This window comes from Pelobates fuscus, chromosome 5, assembly GCF_036172605.1.
Source record: "Pelobates fuscus isolate aPelFus1 chromosome 5, aPelFus1.pri, whole genome shotgun sequence".
Lineage (NCBI taxonomy): Eukaryota > Metazoa > Chordata > Amphibia > Anura > Pelobatidae > Pelobates > Pelobates fuscus.
This window is the reverse complement of record NC_086321.1, coordinates 321,052,456-321,070,157: the sequence shown is the minus strand read 5'-3', so window position 1 is coordinate 321,070,157 and position 17,702 is coordinate 321,052,456.

Sequence of the window (17,702 nt, the reverse complement as noted above, 5' to 3'; positions counted from 1 at the left end):
TTCCTACTTTTTCTCTAGGATCCTGTCTGCCCGGCAGTTGCCATCTCTCTCTAGTGTCCTAGCTCTCTGTTCATGGACTGTCCCTTTCTGTGTTGGTCTATGGCGGTGTCGTGGCTTGTATGCCCTCTCTTATGTCGGGGGGGCCTGGCGGGTTGGGATGACCCTAGGGCCAGTAATTCTCTTTTGTTGTCTAATGGTCTGTGTTGTCTGCTCTCCAGGAGTGCCATAATTCCCATGTTCCCAGGAAGCGTTGTGGTTGTGGGTGCGTTTTAACGAAGTGTGTTTCGTAAATTAGTTTTTTGTCTATTTCTTGTATGAGGGACTGGATGTTGGGGGGTTTGTTAGATTTCCAGGATCTTGCTATCAGTTTTTGTGCGGTTAGTAGGACATGGCATATCAGTTTCTTCGCACCAGTAGGTACGGCAATTGGGAAGTCTAGCAACAAGAAGGTCGCGGGTTCAAAGAGTATATCAGTGTTGGTGGCTTCTTTAACGAGCTTGTGCACCTCTTTCCAAAATTTAACTAGGCGGGGGCACCCCAACCAGATGTGCATAACTGTTCCTTGGTCCCCTTTGCATCTCCAACATGATGGAGACGTGTGAGGGTATTGTTTATGTATACGGGTTGGGACCATGTACCACCTATATAGCGTTTTCCGGTGCTGTTCCAGTAGCGGGGCTGATTTAATCAACTTCTTCGTGGAGGATATAATGTGTTTCCATTCGATTTCGGGAACTTTGGTACCTAGGTCCGAGTCCCAATGTAGTGCTTGTGATGATTTGTGGAAGGGTGTGTATGTTTGGAGAGTTTTTAACAGTCTGAGAGTGGTCTGAATGTGGGTGGCGTTTTCCCCGATATGCCTATTTTCTCCCAGGTAGAGGTTTCCCCCGGGATCTGGTGGAACAACGTTTTCGCCTTGGTTCGTGTGTTGAAAAGGGATTGGAGTTGGATGTGTGAATTTTGTGATGTTTGTGGGATGTTGTAGGTGGATCGGAGCCTTGTGAAATCTATTAGCTTACCTGCTTCACAAACTTGTGACAGGTGTGATCAGCACGGTTTTATGAAGCACAGGTCATGTCAAACTAACTTGATTGCGTTCTACGAAGAAGTAAGTAGAAGTATAGATCAGGGTGTTGCAGTGGATGTGATCTATTTGGATTTTGCCAAGGCATTTGATACAGTTCCACACAAAAGATTAGTGTTCAAACTCAAGGAAATCGGTCTCGATGAAAAGGCTTGTTCTTGGGTAGAACATTGGCTTAAAAACAGAATACAAAGAGTTGTCGTTAATGGTAAATTTTCAAGCTGGACAGAGGTGGCAAGTGGTGTCCCTCAGGGGTCTGTTCTGGGACCCCTTCTATTTAACATTTTTATAAATGATCTTGAAGACAGCATTGAAAGTCATGTTTCAGTGTTTGCAGATGACACAAAACTTTGTAAAATAATACAATGTGAGCAAGATATTACTTTGCTGCAAAAGGATTTAGATAGACTGGAGGACTGGGCACTCAAATGGCAGATGAAATTTAATGTTGAAAAATGCAAAGTTATGCACTTCGGCGTAAAGAATACACAAGCAACGTATACCCTTAATGGAAGCGAATTAGGGATAACAACACACGAAAAGGACTTGGGAATTGTTATAGACAACAAACTATGCAACAATGTGCAATGTCAATCAGCAGTGGCCAAGGCCAGTAAGGTATTGTCATGCATGAAAAAGGGCATTCATTCTCGGGACGAGAATATCATTTTGCCTCTCTATAAATCACTGGTAAGACCACATATTGAATATGCTGTGCAATTTTGGGCACCTGTTCTAAAGAAGGATATCATGGCACTAGAAAAAGTGCAGAGGCGGGCTACAAAATTAATAAAAGGAATGGAACATATCAGCTATGAAGAAAGGTTAACAAATTTAAACCTATTTAGTTTAGAAAAACGTCGCCTGAGAGGGGATATGATAACATTATACAAATATATTCGGGGCCAATACAAACCATTGTGTGGAAATCTATTCACAAACCGGACTTTACATAGGACACGAGGCCATGCGTTTAGACTGGAAGAAAGAAGATTTCGTCTAAGGCAAAGGAAAGGTTTTTTTACTGTAAGAACAATCAGGATGTGGAATTCTCTGCCTGAAGAAGTGGTTTTATCAGAGTCCATACAGATGTTCAAACAGCTACTAGATGCATACTTGCAAAGACAGAATATTCAAGGATATAATCTTTCAATGTAGGGTAATAACTGCTTGATTCAAGGATAAATCTGACTGCCATTCTGGGGTCAATAAGGAATTTTTTGTCCTAGCTTGTTGCAAAATTGTGCTTCAAACTGGGGTTTTTTTTTTCTTCTCTTTTGGATCAACAGCAAAAAACAGGTGTGAGGAAGGCTGAACTTGATGGACGCAAGTCTCTTTTCAGCTATCTAACTATGTAACTATGTAACTATGTGGGTGATCCCCGTGACCTTCCATGGTGTCGCATGGAATGTTGGGATACAATGGCTTCTATTGGGGTTGCCATTGATAGGGGGTATCCTGTCTCAAAATGCGCTCTGTGTGTTTCCTAGACCTGCAGTGCTAATGAGAGTTGGGCGGGCAGGAGTGGGGTGATTGGTCTGTCCTTCTTATGTAACCACAGCAGGTTTGGGACTTGTAAGGGTATGATGGCCATATTCTCCATCGTCACCCATTGAGGTTGGTTGTCCTTTATCAAATGTGACAATAAGGAGGACAATACTGCGGCTTGGTAATACGTTTTGACATTAGGGAATGCCATTCCCCCTTGTACTATCGGGGCCAGGAGCACGTTTTGTGAGATTCGTGCCCGTCCCTTTCCCCAAGTGAATTGTAGTAGTTTAGCTTGGATGTTTTTGAAGTACGATGGTGGCACTCGTAGGGGGAGGTTTCTAAATAAATATTGAAGCTTCGGTAGTATGGTCATTTTTAGCGCTACTATCTGCTCCAACCAAGTTAGAAATAGCCTGCCCCAGCCCCACAGTATTTTAATACAGTCCTCTCAAACCCTGTTGTAGTTTGCTGGGAACATATCTGTGGCGTTTTTGGTGAATGTCAGGCCTAGATATTTTATGTCATTTTTCCTCCATTTAAATTGATAGTCTTTGTGTAGTCTTGCCAAGACGTGTGGGTCTAGGCGTAGACCCAATGCTTGTGTTTTGGAGGTATTGAGGGAGTAATATGACAGTTTCCCATATTCATGTATGAGTCGCATTATATGTGGTAGAGATTTATCAGGGTGGGAGATGTACAGCAAGATATCATCTGAGAACGCCCCTACTTTTATTTGGCAGCCATGCCAATCTACTCCTGTTATTTCTGCTTGGGTTCTAATCCCTGTGAGTAGTGGCTCCAAGGCCAACACATAAAGCAAGGGGGACAGGGGGCACCCCTGTCGCGTGCCATTAGTTATTTTAAAAGGGTTAGACATAAAACCCGCTTGTAACACCTTCGCAGTGGGGTGAGAGTATAGAGCAAATATTTGTGTAATGAGTTGGTGTGGAAAACCATACCTCTGCAACACCCGGTGGAGGAAGGGCCAACCCTGGCGGTCAAACGCTTTTTCGGCATCCAGTGCTAATAGCAGTCCACCTGGGCCGGACCTCCTCATCCTCTCCAACACGAGAGCCAGCTTCCGGGTATTGTCCAGGCCCTGTCTCCCCAATACAAATCCCGTTTGATCTTCATGTATGAGTGTTGGTAGTATTTTCCCTATTCTAATCGCTAAGATCTTGGCGTAAATCTTAGCATCCGTATTTAACAACGAAATAGGTCTGAAATTCTTACATTGGTCTGTGGGTTTCCCCGGTTTGGGTATGGTCACTATCGTTGCCAAGAGCATCTCAGGTGGGAGTACCCCTGTGTCCGTGGCCTTCTGGAACACCTGTACTAGTCTGGGGCCCAGCACGTCTGCAAACGTTTTGTAGTATATATTAGTAATCCATCTGCCCCTGGGGATTTCCCTGTAGGGAGATGTTGTATAGTGTTTAGGACTTCATTTAGGGTGATGGGCTCGAGTAGGGCATTCATTTGGTCCCTGTCTATACTGGGGAGAGGGAGCCGGTCCAAATATGCTTGGATAGCGTTCTCATCTAAGGGGTGATCTCCCAAATTATACAGGTCAGAGTAGTATTTTGCGAACTCTTGGGTGATATCTAGGGGGTTTTGTATTTTGACCCCATCTGGGCCTTGTAAGTACGTTATGTTTGACGCAGCCAATTTCTCCCTCAACCGGTTGGCCAGGTGTTTTGTCGCTTTCCCGCTATGGTGGTATGTGTTTGCCTTCATTCTATGAAGGAAAGATACAGTTTTGGCTGCCTGTAGCTGGTGTAGTTGGTTGGTCAGAGATTAAATTCGGTTTGCGAGGGTTGGGGAGGGGGATTGTTTGTTTTCGGCAGTGAGGACCGCTAATTGCTTTTGGCACTCAAGCATAGAGGTTTGTCTTTGGTTTTTGAGGTAGGACAAGTGCCTAATAAATAGGCCTCGTGCTACGGCTTTGTATGCTATCCACACCGTCTGTTCTGATACCTCCCCAGTGGAATTCGTCTGAAAGTAAGCATTGAGCTCAGTTCTCATTTGTTTCGTGATGTCATGGTCTTGAAGCAACGAGTCATTCATTCTCCAAGTCCCCCGCCCCTTAAACTGAAAAGAGTCATGTAAATCCAAGTATACCGGGCTATGGTCTGACCAAGTGATTTCACCTATAGAGCAAGTAGGGACTTGTGCTAATGTGGGTTGATCTACGTAAGAAGTATCTGTACGAGTATACGTGTTGTGTGCTGTCGAGTGAAAGGAGTAGTCTCTTTCCCCCGGGTGCAACACCCTCCAACTATCATAGAGGTTGTGAAGCATGAGCAGTTTGGACACTGCCTTGCACATGGATTTCATGGTTGTCTGTCTCATCCCCTGAGGTAGAGCAGTCGTGTCGACTTCTGGAGAAGTGAAAAAATTAAAGTCTCCGCAGAGCACCAGCCTACCTTGTCTATATTTTTCTATTTCTTGTAAAAAACGTCTGAGGTATTTTTCTGTCCCAGTGTTTGGGAAGTAGGCAGATACCAAGGTATATTGGGCATTATTAAAAAGGCCTACTAGTATGACATATCTCCCTTGGACATCTACTAACTTCGTCTGTTCCTGAAACGCCACATCTTTGTGTATTAAGATGGAGGCCCCTTTTGTTTTACTCTCTGATAGAGCATGATATTGATTTGGGTATAATTTGGTAAAGATTTCAGGGGTCCTGGTGTTTTTAAAGTGCGTCTCCTGGATACAGGCGATATCAATCCCCTGTTCTTTTAGTTCCTGTAATTGTAGTCTTCTTTTACCTGGGGTGTTCAGCCCCTTGACGTTATAGGTCAGTAATTTCATTCTGGGGTGTTAGTTGGAAACAGTGTGCTTTGTCGGGTCGGCTTTTGTCTCTCTGAAATTGTGTTAGGTTACTGCCATTATTCTTAATTGGGGGGTGTACACAGTGTGCGCTGCGATGAAGTCGTAAATTGTGACCAGTCAGGGGGTGAGGGGAATAAGTAGAGGGGAAAATTGGGGTTAAAAGAACAAGTGGGTAGGTTACCCATTTCGGCTCCATGGAGTGGGGCCGTACCCCGCTGCCTAGTATATAGGCGCGGCTATCGGGGGGGTGGAGGTGAAGTCGGCTATTCTCTAGGTTGTTCACCATAAAAAAACGTGAGCAGTATTAACTTACAACTGCGATAACCAACAATATGTGTAAAGCATTTCTAACATTCCATTCGCTACCCTCTACATACATGTACTCTATAGTAGCATAGTTTATGAGGTATAGTTCTTATTACTGTTCAGCCCCCGGTAGGGGGTTTAGTACCGCTAATCGGGCAGAGTAGGTTCTAGCCAGCAACAGCGCTGCTTATTATGCCTTGCGCATGTTCTCAGGCAAATATCAACTATTAGTACATATCATATATGAGAGTGTAAACAAGTATGCTCTTGGGGGCGTGGCCGAACCGTCGATGAGCCTAGACGTGCTTCAATAGAGCTCCGCACCCATCGCGCCTTTAAGCCCACAAAAGCGACCTAAATCGACCTTAAATTACCCCACAAAGGGTCCCCCAACATGGAGAGGAGGATCCCCACGAAAAAAGGGAAAAAAAACGCGGACTCCGGGGGCTCCGTCCTCGACCACTTCGCCATGCAGCGGCATGGTCGGACGGGAAGCCAAGATGGCGACGGAGGATCCCCGCGCACCCCGACTCGGGCCGACACTGAAGCATCGACTATTGAGCAGGATACAGTCCTGGCCAAACTGGCTGAAGTCAGGGCTTTCCTGGCTGGCGAAATAGCCAAGTCGACGGCCGTGCTTCAGGCGGACATAGGGGCCTTGGGAGAGCGCACTGCAGCCCTGGAGGACCGCATGGATACCACCGCACGTGCCCACAACGATGTAGTCGACAGGGTGAACCGGATGGCAGCTCATATGGTCGAAACTGACCTGGCACTGGAGGACATGGCAAACAGATCCCGGAGGAACAACCTCCGCCTTAGGGGGCTCCCTGAAGTGAGGGACGAAAATCTGCGGGAGATCCTGCTTTCCCTCCTCCGGCCTCTCCTCCCTGGCCTCCCTGAAGAGCAGTGGCACATCGAGCGGGTGCACAGAGCCCTGCGAGCTCAGAGGGCTGACACTAACACCCCGAGGGACGTCATCGTGCGCTTCCTATACTTTGGCACTAAGGAGGCCCTTATGAAAGCAAGCCGTGATGGGCCCATCCGGCACGATGGGGCAGCTATCTCCCTCTACCAGGACCTGGCACCATCTACGCTGCAACGCCGGAGGGAGTGGCGGCCGATCACGGAGGCCTTGAGAGGAGCAGGCCTGAAGTATGCCTGGGGCTTCCCTTTTAAGCTGCTGGTGTTCCGGGGAGACCGGGCACACGTTTTGTCACCGGGTGGCGACCCTCAACGTTTCCTGCGGAACCTTGGAGTGCAACCGCCCCCAGAGCTCCCTGATGTATCCCTGTACTTCGATGATCTCCCTCAGCTGCCGAACGACTGGAGTGCTGCTGGATCCAAGGGCCACCGCTGACGACCGGAGGGTATTGTATGTCTCTCACACCATACTCTGTGGACCCCAGCCTTTTGGGACCGGCCCCGGAGGGATGTCTTTTTTGCATCCCACTTGGGGTGGGGGCCTCGGGGGGGGTCTACATGGGCCGGGGTGGTTGTCACCTCCCAGTTGGGTCGGGGAGCGGGATGTGGGGCTGGGGTCCTTGCAGAGCGTTTGAAGCTCTGGATGGGTCCGGATCCGAAGTGCTTCCCTTACACCCCTTCTGTTTTTAATTATCCCTATTAACCTGCTGGATTCCTTCTTACGACTACTTATTACCCCCAGTTGACTGTTCGTTCTTAGTTTTTTGATCGCCACTTCTGTCACGGAACGGAGGGTTTTTGGCCACCCGGGAGCCCCTCACTTGGTTTGGGTGGGATTAGGGCAGGGTGCTTCCCAAGGCGCGATTTTCTACAGCGGACTTAGTGTGCTGGAAAGTAGGCACAAGTCTACCTTGCAACTCGCTACAGCCCTGACTGTCCCTATATAATGCACCACCGGACTGGTGCTGTACCGGCTATGAGTATTGTGAACGTCATGCCAATGTGTTGCTAAGTCGCCTATGTGATGTATTCACTGTATCTCCCCCTTTGCACTCGCCTCCCCCCCCTCTCTTCTCCCCCCCCTCTCTCCTCCCCCCCCTCTCTCCTCCCCCCCTCTCTCCTCCCCCCCCTCCCCCCTCTCCCCCCTTTCCTCCCCCCTCTCTCCTCCCCCCCCTCTTACCCTCCCCCCCTTTCCTCCCCCCTCTCTCCTCCCCCCCTTTCCTCCCCCCCTCTTACCCTCCCCCCCCTTTCCTCCCCCTTTCCTCCCCCCCTCCCCTTTCCTCCCCCCTCTCTCCTCCCCCCCTCTTACCCTCCCCCCCTTTCCTCCCCCCCTCCCCCCCCTTTGGATTCAATGTATGTATGCTTCAGAACAGTGTTCATGTACACTTCTCCTCCAACATAGTCGTACATGCCTCTGGAAACATAGAGGACATGTAAACTGTAGTGGTTAAAAAAAAAAAAAAAAAACAACAAAAAAAAAAAACATGCATATATACATATAATGACTTGAAAATCCCACAAAAAAAAAAAAAAAAAAAAAAAAAGAAAAGGGGAAAAATAATAATAAAAATGGAAGACAAAAGTTAAAAAGGGACTAACCAGGGGGGCTTCACATCTATAAGTTTATCTCCACTATTGCAAACCGCTCAAAGTCTTTATGTTTAATAGTTAATCAACGTAAGAAAACGAAATAATAAAAAATAATAAAAATAAAACAGTAAAACTCAACATAAAATTAAGAAAAAAAAAACAAAAAAAAAAACATAAAGGGGTACTGATATGAGTAGGATGAGGAAATCTGTGGATAGACATCAAGAGGATTAAAACTAAATTTTGTATATGGTTTCTGTCATTGCCTTACGTTGTATGGTGCTCTAGATTTCGCGTAATTATAGAGTCTGGGGGACGTCATAATATCCCTTCGAATTACAGTTTTTGTAAATTACTGATGCATATCCTTTTACTGCTTTCTGGTAATCGGGCTAGACTCGGCCTATATTAATAATGTTGACATGAACCCTAGTGGTGCCTCTGGCGTGTGGGGGGGTGGGCGCCTTGCCCCCATTTTTATTTTTCACTCCTCCGCACTGCTGGGTTTCTCCTTTGGGGGTTGTGGCCGCCCATGGGATGATCTCGACGCTGAGTGCCCTGTTCCCCCCCCCCGCATGGCAGTGGTACTTCTTTCATTTGTAGACCGCGTTGTGCGGTTGATTCCTCCGATTCACCAATGTTCTTCCGCTATATTCTCTGTCCCCATTGTCTGGCCTATGTGTATATCTCTGTTTTGTGTTTTTATTTCAACTGGGTATTCTGTTTTCAATTTTAAGTATTACTTGCGGTGTGATTCCTGTACATGTTGTTATGCTATGGATACTACAGGATTGGGGATGGTTTTAGGCTCTATCTCCAGGGCTCGCAGTCAAGGGCTGGCCCGACCTGACATAGCTAGGGTCCTGGACGGGTGGCGGACGGACTCAGCTTCCTAGGCCCCACTTACGGGGGGGTGGAACGGTGGCGAGTCAAGGGCCCCCAGTGGTGGATCTGCCGATTTTCCTAGACCTCTAACCGGATGGGGTCCTATCTAGGTCTATACAGATTCTAGGGGGCGCGAGGGAGCGGGAGCTCAGGGATCCTTGCTCCCTTATCGCGTTGATCGTGGTGGGAGATGAGGGAACACGCTACCCACAACACACTGGCTACTAGTGAGACCAGTGCTTCTCTGCATCCGACTAGATTTGGATGTCTTGGTTCTTCTTTTTCTTTCCTTCTTTTCTTCTTCTCTTTCCTTGTTCTCTCTCCAAGAGGCGCGGATCTGGGGGGCGGGGGGTGCGGGGGGATCTCGGCGGGGTCGCGTGATTCGGAAGGTCCAGGTGCCCGGCAGCGGGGATGGCCTGATACATGATGGCACTTAAAATCACTACATTGAACGTTAAGGGCCTCAACGCTCCTAGGAAGCGTCGACTCTTATTCAGGGAACTAAAGAGGCTACACACAGATATAGCATTTATACAGGAAACACACCTACCTAAGCAGGCCAAGTTTGGTCTGAAGGACCATGTCTTCAAAGGATCCTATGAAGCTAGATCGTTTCGCAAACGCAACGGCGTGGCCATTCTTGTCAGAAACAGCTGCCCTTTTAGGAAAGTGGTCCAAGAAGCAGACCCGGAGGGTCGGTATATCATAGTCTCGGGCGTCTTGCACTCGCATACAATTCATCTCATTAATTTATATGCCCCGAACCAGCCAGATCCGGCCTACTGGAAGACTATCCAAGAGAAGATAGCGGCATTGCCCTACGGTATGATTTATGTTGGAGGGGATTTCAATGCGACTCCGTGCCCGGCCGTGGACAGGAGCACGCGGGACGGAACCCCGAGATCCCACGGCAGAGGGAGCCAAGACCGACTGCTCAACCGGTTTTTGACGGACACTGGTTTGGTTGATGTTTGGCGCGCTCACCACCCGGGAGACACAGAATACACGTACTACTCAGCGCCGCATGGCACGTATTCTAGGATCGATCTCTTCTTAACTAATGTAGTGGGAATGCCCAGGATACTCGACTCGAGAATCGGGGATATTTCATGGTCGGACCACGCAGATTTGACCATTTCCTTGGGCAACCTCTGCGTGGCCTCTCCATGGAACTGGAAGTTAAACGCGTCCTTATTACAAGACCCCGCTTTGAGGGAGCAGATCCGGCAGGAAATACTGGAATATTTTGAAGCAAACGATACCCCGGACGTTCATGTGAGCACGATCTGGGCAGCACATAAGGCTGTGATCAGGGGATCTCTCATCAAGTTGGCTACCAGACGAAAGAAACAGAAACATTCTAGATTGGAAACATTGCTGGGACGGCTGAGGACCCTTGAACTAAAACACCAAACGGCCCCTGACACAGAGACTTACGAGCGATTGGAGGCGGTTAGGAGGGATATTCGGACTTTACTGCTAGATGATGCGGCACGCTCCATGGTGTGGTCGAGGCGGACTTTTTACGAAAAATCCAACAAAATGGATTCACTCCTAGCCAGGACTCTGCGTCCCAAACAGGATCGTACGCACATAACAGCAATAAGACACCCAGATGGCACGACCAGAACAAGGCCAGACGAGATTGCTCGGGTTTTTGAGAACTTTTATAAGCAATTATACAACCATACTCCAGATAAACAGACATATGATGAAACTGAAGAAAGGACCATACTCGAATATCTCGATAAGCTCGGGATGACTAAACTCAAGAGGGAAACAGTGAGTGTTCTTGCTGCTGATATCACCGAGGAGGAAGTTTATAAAGCCATTTCCGACTTGAAAGGCAACAAGGCACCGGGACCAGATGGCTTCGATGGCTCCTATTATAAAATTTTTAAGGAAGAACTAGCGCCTCCACTGACTAGGCTCTTTGCCGCTCTCAGGCAGGGGGATCAGCTGGATCCGACCATGGCCCTCGCTACTATCGTTTTGATACCCAAACCAGACAAGGACCCCCTTGCACCTGAACATTACAGACCTATCTCACTGATCAACCATGATCTTAAGATCTTAGCGAAAATACAAGCAGAAAGACTGAATCCGTTGCTGACCTATCTGGTCCACGCCGACCAAGTGGGTTTCATTCAGGACAGACAGCTATTTGAAAATACTCGGAGGAACATCGACCTGATCTGGAAGCAAGCTACCTCAAAAATGCCGACGTTAGTGGTAACTATCGACGCAGAAAAGGCTTTTGATAGGGTGAGGTGGCAATTTTTGTTCACGGTGCTGAAACATCTGGGGTTCCCGGACGAATACATAACAACCACGAAGGCTATGTACCACGACGTACGGGCACAAGTACAGATTACAGGAGCCCCTATGACGCCATTTCGGCTATATAACGGAACCAGACAGGGTTGCCCACTCTCCCCCCTTCTATTCGTGCTAGCACTGGAACCACTACTCCAAGCTATAAGGCAACATCCGAACATAAGGGGTGTGCGGGTGGGAAATAGTGAATTCACTGTATCGGCGTACGCCGACGATGTCCTCCTTACCATCACCAACCCCTTGGATTCTATGGCTGCTCTACAAGAGGTCATAAGGGAGTATGGCGCGAAATCGGGTTATAAAGCCAACATGGAAAAGACCAGTGCAATGCCGATTCACATGCCAGATACCGACGTACACCGCATCCGAGAGACCTACGGACTTCGAGTGGAAAGGGAGGCCTTGAAGTACTTGGGCATTCAACTTACGGCTGACCCACTACGCCTATACTCCGCTAATTATGACCCCATGCTTCGAACATTGACTGGAGATTTAGAGAAGTGGACGGACAAGCCAATCTCCTGGATCGGACGGATCAACTCGGTTAAAATGAACGTCCTCCCACGTATTCTGTTTTTATTCCAGGCTTTACCTATTCGAGTTACAAAAACCCAATTGACTCCGTTACAAAGATCAATAGGTGAGTTCATATGGCAGAATAGGAGACATAGGATATCTAGACAGGTCCTATACAGACGTAAGGATAGAGGGGGATTGGGCCTACCGAACCTATATTTCTACTATTTAGCTGCCCAGTTGACACAGGTAGCGATGTGGCACTCTTCGCCGGAAATGAGGCGGTGGGTGGAGATAGAATCCGAGATAACGGGGTGGGACGTCCCCCATTTTACCATGTGGGTCCCGAAGGACCATAGGCCTCGGATACGGGCACTTTGCCCGTCCATTCAAAATTCACTCCGCATTTGGGACGAGAACGGTCGCAAATACGGACTGGCATCATCCCCCTCCCCCTTAACCCCGATACTCCGGAATAGGGAATTTCCGCCGGGAATGGCTCCTAGAGAATTTCAGAATCTGGAAAGATTAGGGTTGCAGCGGATTCATCAACTTTACCATAATGGGCAGATAGTCCAATTCGCAGACCTTCAGCGAGAATCCCACTTAACACCAACGGACTTCTTTCGCTATCTTCAGATTCGGGACTTTGCTAGAAAGCCCCACATAAAGGGAGCTGCGCAAGCAGGGTTGACATTCTATGAGAAATTATGCCGAGCTGGAACCGTCCCCAAGGGTATGATAACACACTTGTACGCCCACCTTAGCACGGAGAACAAAGAATGGGGCCGTTTGGCCTACGCTGCCCAGTGGGAGGCGGATCTGGGAGAAGTTTTGGAAGGAGTGGAATGGCAGGAAATGTGGGAAGCTAACAAAAGTTCATCCGTTTGCGTCACCCTCCAAGAACAAACATGGAAGACCATGTTCCGCTGGTATACCACTCCTGTCAAACTCTATAAGATGCGCAAACTGGATACGGATGATTGCTGGAGGGGATGTGGTACCAGGGGTACGTATCTCCACATGTGGTGGGAATGCCCGAAACTACGCAACTTCTGGAAGGCAGTTGAAGGCCTATTGACGCAGACCTTTAACAAGCCCCTACTATTAGACCCGTGGGTATACCTACTGAACAGATCCATTGACGGATGGACCAAAAGGGAGCAGACTCTTGTCCACAAAATAACCCTTGGGGCTAGACGAACTATTGCCACAGCTTGGCTCTCTCCTGCAGGGCCGGAGATTTCGGGAGTGATATCTAGGATTCGAGACTGCCGACTGATGGATGATCTGACAGCACGAGTGAAGGGGACGACGGAGAAATTCATAAAACTTTGGGAGCCCTGGGATAATAGTTTAGCAGGATCTACGTAGACGGACCATATACATCAGTATGATGGGGTTTGGAGAGCCCTGGGGTTTTTTCCGTCCCGCGCTGGCCCAGGCTGGTCGTCCCGCTCTTGCCGCGCCCCGGTTCCGGCGCCTCGCCTCATTTCTCTCTTCTCTCTATCTGGACTTTTTCCTTTTCTCCTTCTTCTTCGACCACCCTTATTTCTCGGTTCTCGAGCGATGGGGGTGGGTCTCTCTTTATAACATAGGTCTAATTCTATCTTATTCCTTATTTTGCCTGCCTTACCAACATCTCCTCAGGTGCGATCGGTGTGATAAGGGAAGGTGGAGACCTGATATTATCCGGTTCCCTTTCCTACTAAGCCCCTTAGGGGACGACTTAGAATTGCCTGAGACTTATAAACAACCTTCATTGAGAGCCAGTTGACTTAGATGACCCAAACGGGGAAGCCAGGGGTGGTTTTGCATTTGCTATCAGTTCGCTTCTCGAATCACCACCGTTAGCTACTACCCACCTGACACGTAGCTTTATGTACTTGTGCCTCCTGTCGAATCGAACACCGGGGACTTAAACCAAAACATATTAGACTGATACCGAATCCCCGATGGGAGGCGGGTGGAATGGAAGTTAGGGTTAGGCGTGTCTTGTAGACAGATATCGATTAAGATTGCTTCTGGTTAAGAATGCTCTTTTACGCTCAGGCTTCTGCGCAGGCCACACGGTCATATTGTTTCTGTTTTGACAACTGCGGGCAAGAGTAGGGAATTTGAATACTGAAGCCATATAAAAAACACAAAATCCTCGATGGGGAGCAAGTTGTATAGCATTTACAAGGGGGCTTGTGATATGGGCATATTTTCATTATTACGTTCACAAAACTGTTCTTTTGTACTTTGGCTTCTGCGCAAGCCTTCGAATTGTCTAATTCTTGCCTTACCCATCGTGTGCAAAAATAAAGAATTAAAAAAAAAAAAAACAAGTATGCTCTTGCAATAACGACTCTAACGGAGCTATTCATCTATCTATCAACTGTTATATACATTGTATAGTTACGTATGTCGTTAGGAATGTTCAGTTCTCATTGTGTTGTCCACTCCGGGGACATCTGCGGAACTTTAGCTGCTTTTGCTGGGTGCAAGTTCTGGATCGGGATTCCCCATTCTTTCAGCTTTTGGACACCTTGTGCCACTGTAGTGACGGGGTGTATTGCGTCATGGTGAGAAATTAAAAGTTTAGCTGGGTAGCCCCAGCGGTAGTTCACATTGTGTTCCCGCAGGGCGGAGGTAACCGGTCCCATTGTTTTCCTGAAGTGTAGCGTGTCCGCTGAGAGGTCCGCGAACATCTTTATGGAGTTGTAGGCTTCCGACATATCCGCCTTTCTGCTAGCTTTCATTTCCTCTCTTTGGCGTGGAAAAAATGTATCCTCGCAATTACATCTCATGCTGCTGTTGTGGGCAAGTGTTTCGGTCTGCGTAGCCTGTGTGCTCTATGATGAGCTGGTCCGGATGGGTTTCTGGTGTGAGGCTCTGGAACAGATCCAACAAGTAGTTATGCAGTTCCGTATTTGGTACAGATTCCGGGATTCCCCGGAACCTGAGGTTATTCCTCCGAGCTCTGTCCTCCATGTCTGCTAATTTTAATCTGTGTGTTTCTAGGGAGTCATCCAGTTCCTGCTTTTTATCAGCTAGGCTGTTGTGTGCTACCGCATACTCATCCATCTTTGTTTCTATCTGGGAGGTGCGGTTGCCAATGTCTTGTATGTCCTTTTGAAGTTCAGCTGTCAGTGCTTGGAGCTGTTTTTTTATATTTTGTTGGATAGTATCCGATAATTCTGCCATCATTTCACGGATTGCTCCCATTGTCAGAGGCTGTTCGTTTGCTGTATGCGCTGGGGATGCCTGAGGTGAGGGGGAGTGTTCCCACCTGTTTTGTCCGCCGCCATCTTGCTCCTCACTCTGCTTGGAGGCCGCGGTCTCTGTGAGGAAGAATGAGGCTCGGTCTGTCTTCCCAGCCTTTGTTTTTTGGCGCTGTGACATGGTGGGAGGTTGCCCAAGAGAATTTGTGCGGTTCTCGCTCGGTGTTCCGCTTATCTGTCGCTCTGCATGGTTTTCTTGCCGGGAGCTGCTTCTACATGCGGCTGTTCAGCTCTGGCGGTAAGCCACGCCCCCAACTTTGTACCTTTTGAGTTAGTTTTCTTTACTTGGACCTGGAGTACCTGGAGTGTAGGAATTACCTGGAGTGTAGGAATTATTACATGTAAAACTGAGAAAAAAATCTGTTTCCTTTAGCCCCCCCCCCTATTTTAAAAGTATAATCTTCCTCTTTATTGTTGCGTTAAGTATTCTGATAGGTATCAAAAAAGAAAGCCATATTTCTCCTTTAAAAATTTATTTATAATATATATGGATGTACTAAAACAGAAAGGGGGAAATTTTAGCAGAAGGCATGGCAAAAGTGTCAAAGGCCTTGGACACACAAATGTTGCATCTCAAAAATGCATTAATGCTATTGTGTATTCAAGTGCAATTTCCCTCTTTCTCATTTATTGCACCAAGCAGCACTTGGAACTCCCGAAGTGGTTCAAAGAGGCACTTCGAATTCCTGAAGTGGTTAAAAGGGGCACTTCGAACTCCCGAAGCGTTTCGAAGCACCATTCGAACACGTGGCGACGGCCATCTTAAGCCGCGAGCTCAATGAGCTTTTTTTTGGTTGTCGAGTACATGGAACTTAAATCAGACACTCGACGGCACGAACACCGCTAACTATTTACCTTCCACGAATGTTCGGCTATTCGAGCAGGAGTCGAACAGTGTTCGGTAAGACTAAACTCCTGAACGAGAGACATAAACTGAGACTACTCCCGAAGCTATTCGTTCGGTATTTTATATTTCACTTCGAATCCCCAAAGTAGACCGACCGCACAGCCTGGTTCTCTAGAACTGTTTTGGGCATGGGACCATGCGTGCGGTCCGTCAAAATGTGACTTCCATAGAATTCCTGAACCCCTAAACGGATCTGGGTGATTTTTGGATATGTTGGTCACCCAGATCAGGGCTATCAGGGGATGAATCAGGCATTGGTGGGGATATTATGTGTTTTGGGTACTATTGGGATTTTATAAAAATGTGTTTTTTTTCTGCCTGGAGATAATTGAGGTTAATACAGTATCTGACTCAATTATCTACCAGGCAGAGGGGAGGGATTGTATTTTTGTATATGGGAGTGTCATGCATTTAATCACTATTGTTATTGGTCTGTGATTTTGTGTTGTAGTCCCCCACAAGGTCCATGTGGGAGCGCCTCTTGCATGGGTACATGCATATAAGGCCAGTTGTGGATCCCAATAAATGAGTTCCAGTTTACCCTCAACACAGAGCCTTGTCTCATGCTTGTAGGGGAAGCTATGCCAGCTATAATCCCTGCTCTTGGAATTGTTCTTTGGATTGCTATAATCACTAGCTCTTATAAGAGCTGTTCTGTCTATAGTCTCTGGAGTAGGAGAGCTTCCCCCACTGTAAGCTGGATCCTGGTGTTGGGTCCAGGGTGGGTGGAGGATGGCGAGACCCTAGCCAAGCTGTAACGCTGGAAGTGGGGACTGCGGTGCTGATGGTGTCTGGTGGAGTGCTTTGAGTCCTCTGTGAGTACTAGGAGCATTGATTGGTGGAGACACCCGGTCAGGGTGCCAGGCGGTCCGTCACACATTCCTTCCTTTGTTAATTGCTTTATTTATTTATTTTGGACATGGAAGGCAGGTGTATGGGAAAACCCCTTGCCACCTCTTTACATAACATACTATCCATCTCTCTGTCCCTCTCCTAGTTTCATTCCATTTATCTGGATGAGAGACCCTCTATGATACTTTTATTTTAAAAATTCTAAATTATCGATCCAAGTATCCCAATATTCTATTTGCGTGTAACGGTTTTCTAAGCTCACTAAAGTGCCTCTTATCATTTTTGCTTGCCATATTACTTGTGCTAACACTTCTCTTGTGGATGGAATTTGTACATTTTTCCAATTCCGTGCTATCAATAATCTGGCTGCTGTAATGATGTGTAAAATTAACATTGAATCCTATATCTTAATTTCTGACTTATTTAAATTTAATAAAATTATTCCCAGATCCATTGTTAATTTATTTCCTGTCATAGTCAATAAGTGTAATTATATATTTCCAATAAATATATATTGGTTGGCAATACCACCATATATGTAATAAAGTGCCTTTATCAATATTGCACCGCCAACATCTATTGGATGCATTTGGATATATTTTATTTATAGGATTCGGTGTCAAGTACCATCTATCCGAAAGTTTAAACTGTAAATTTGTCAAATTTAAGCAGTGGACGTGTTTGTATAATTTATAAAAATAACTTTTCC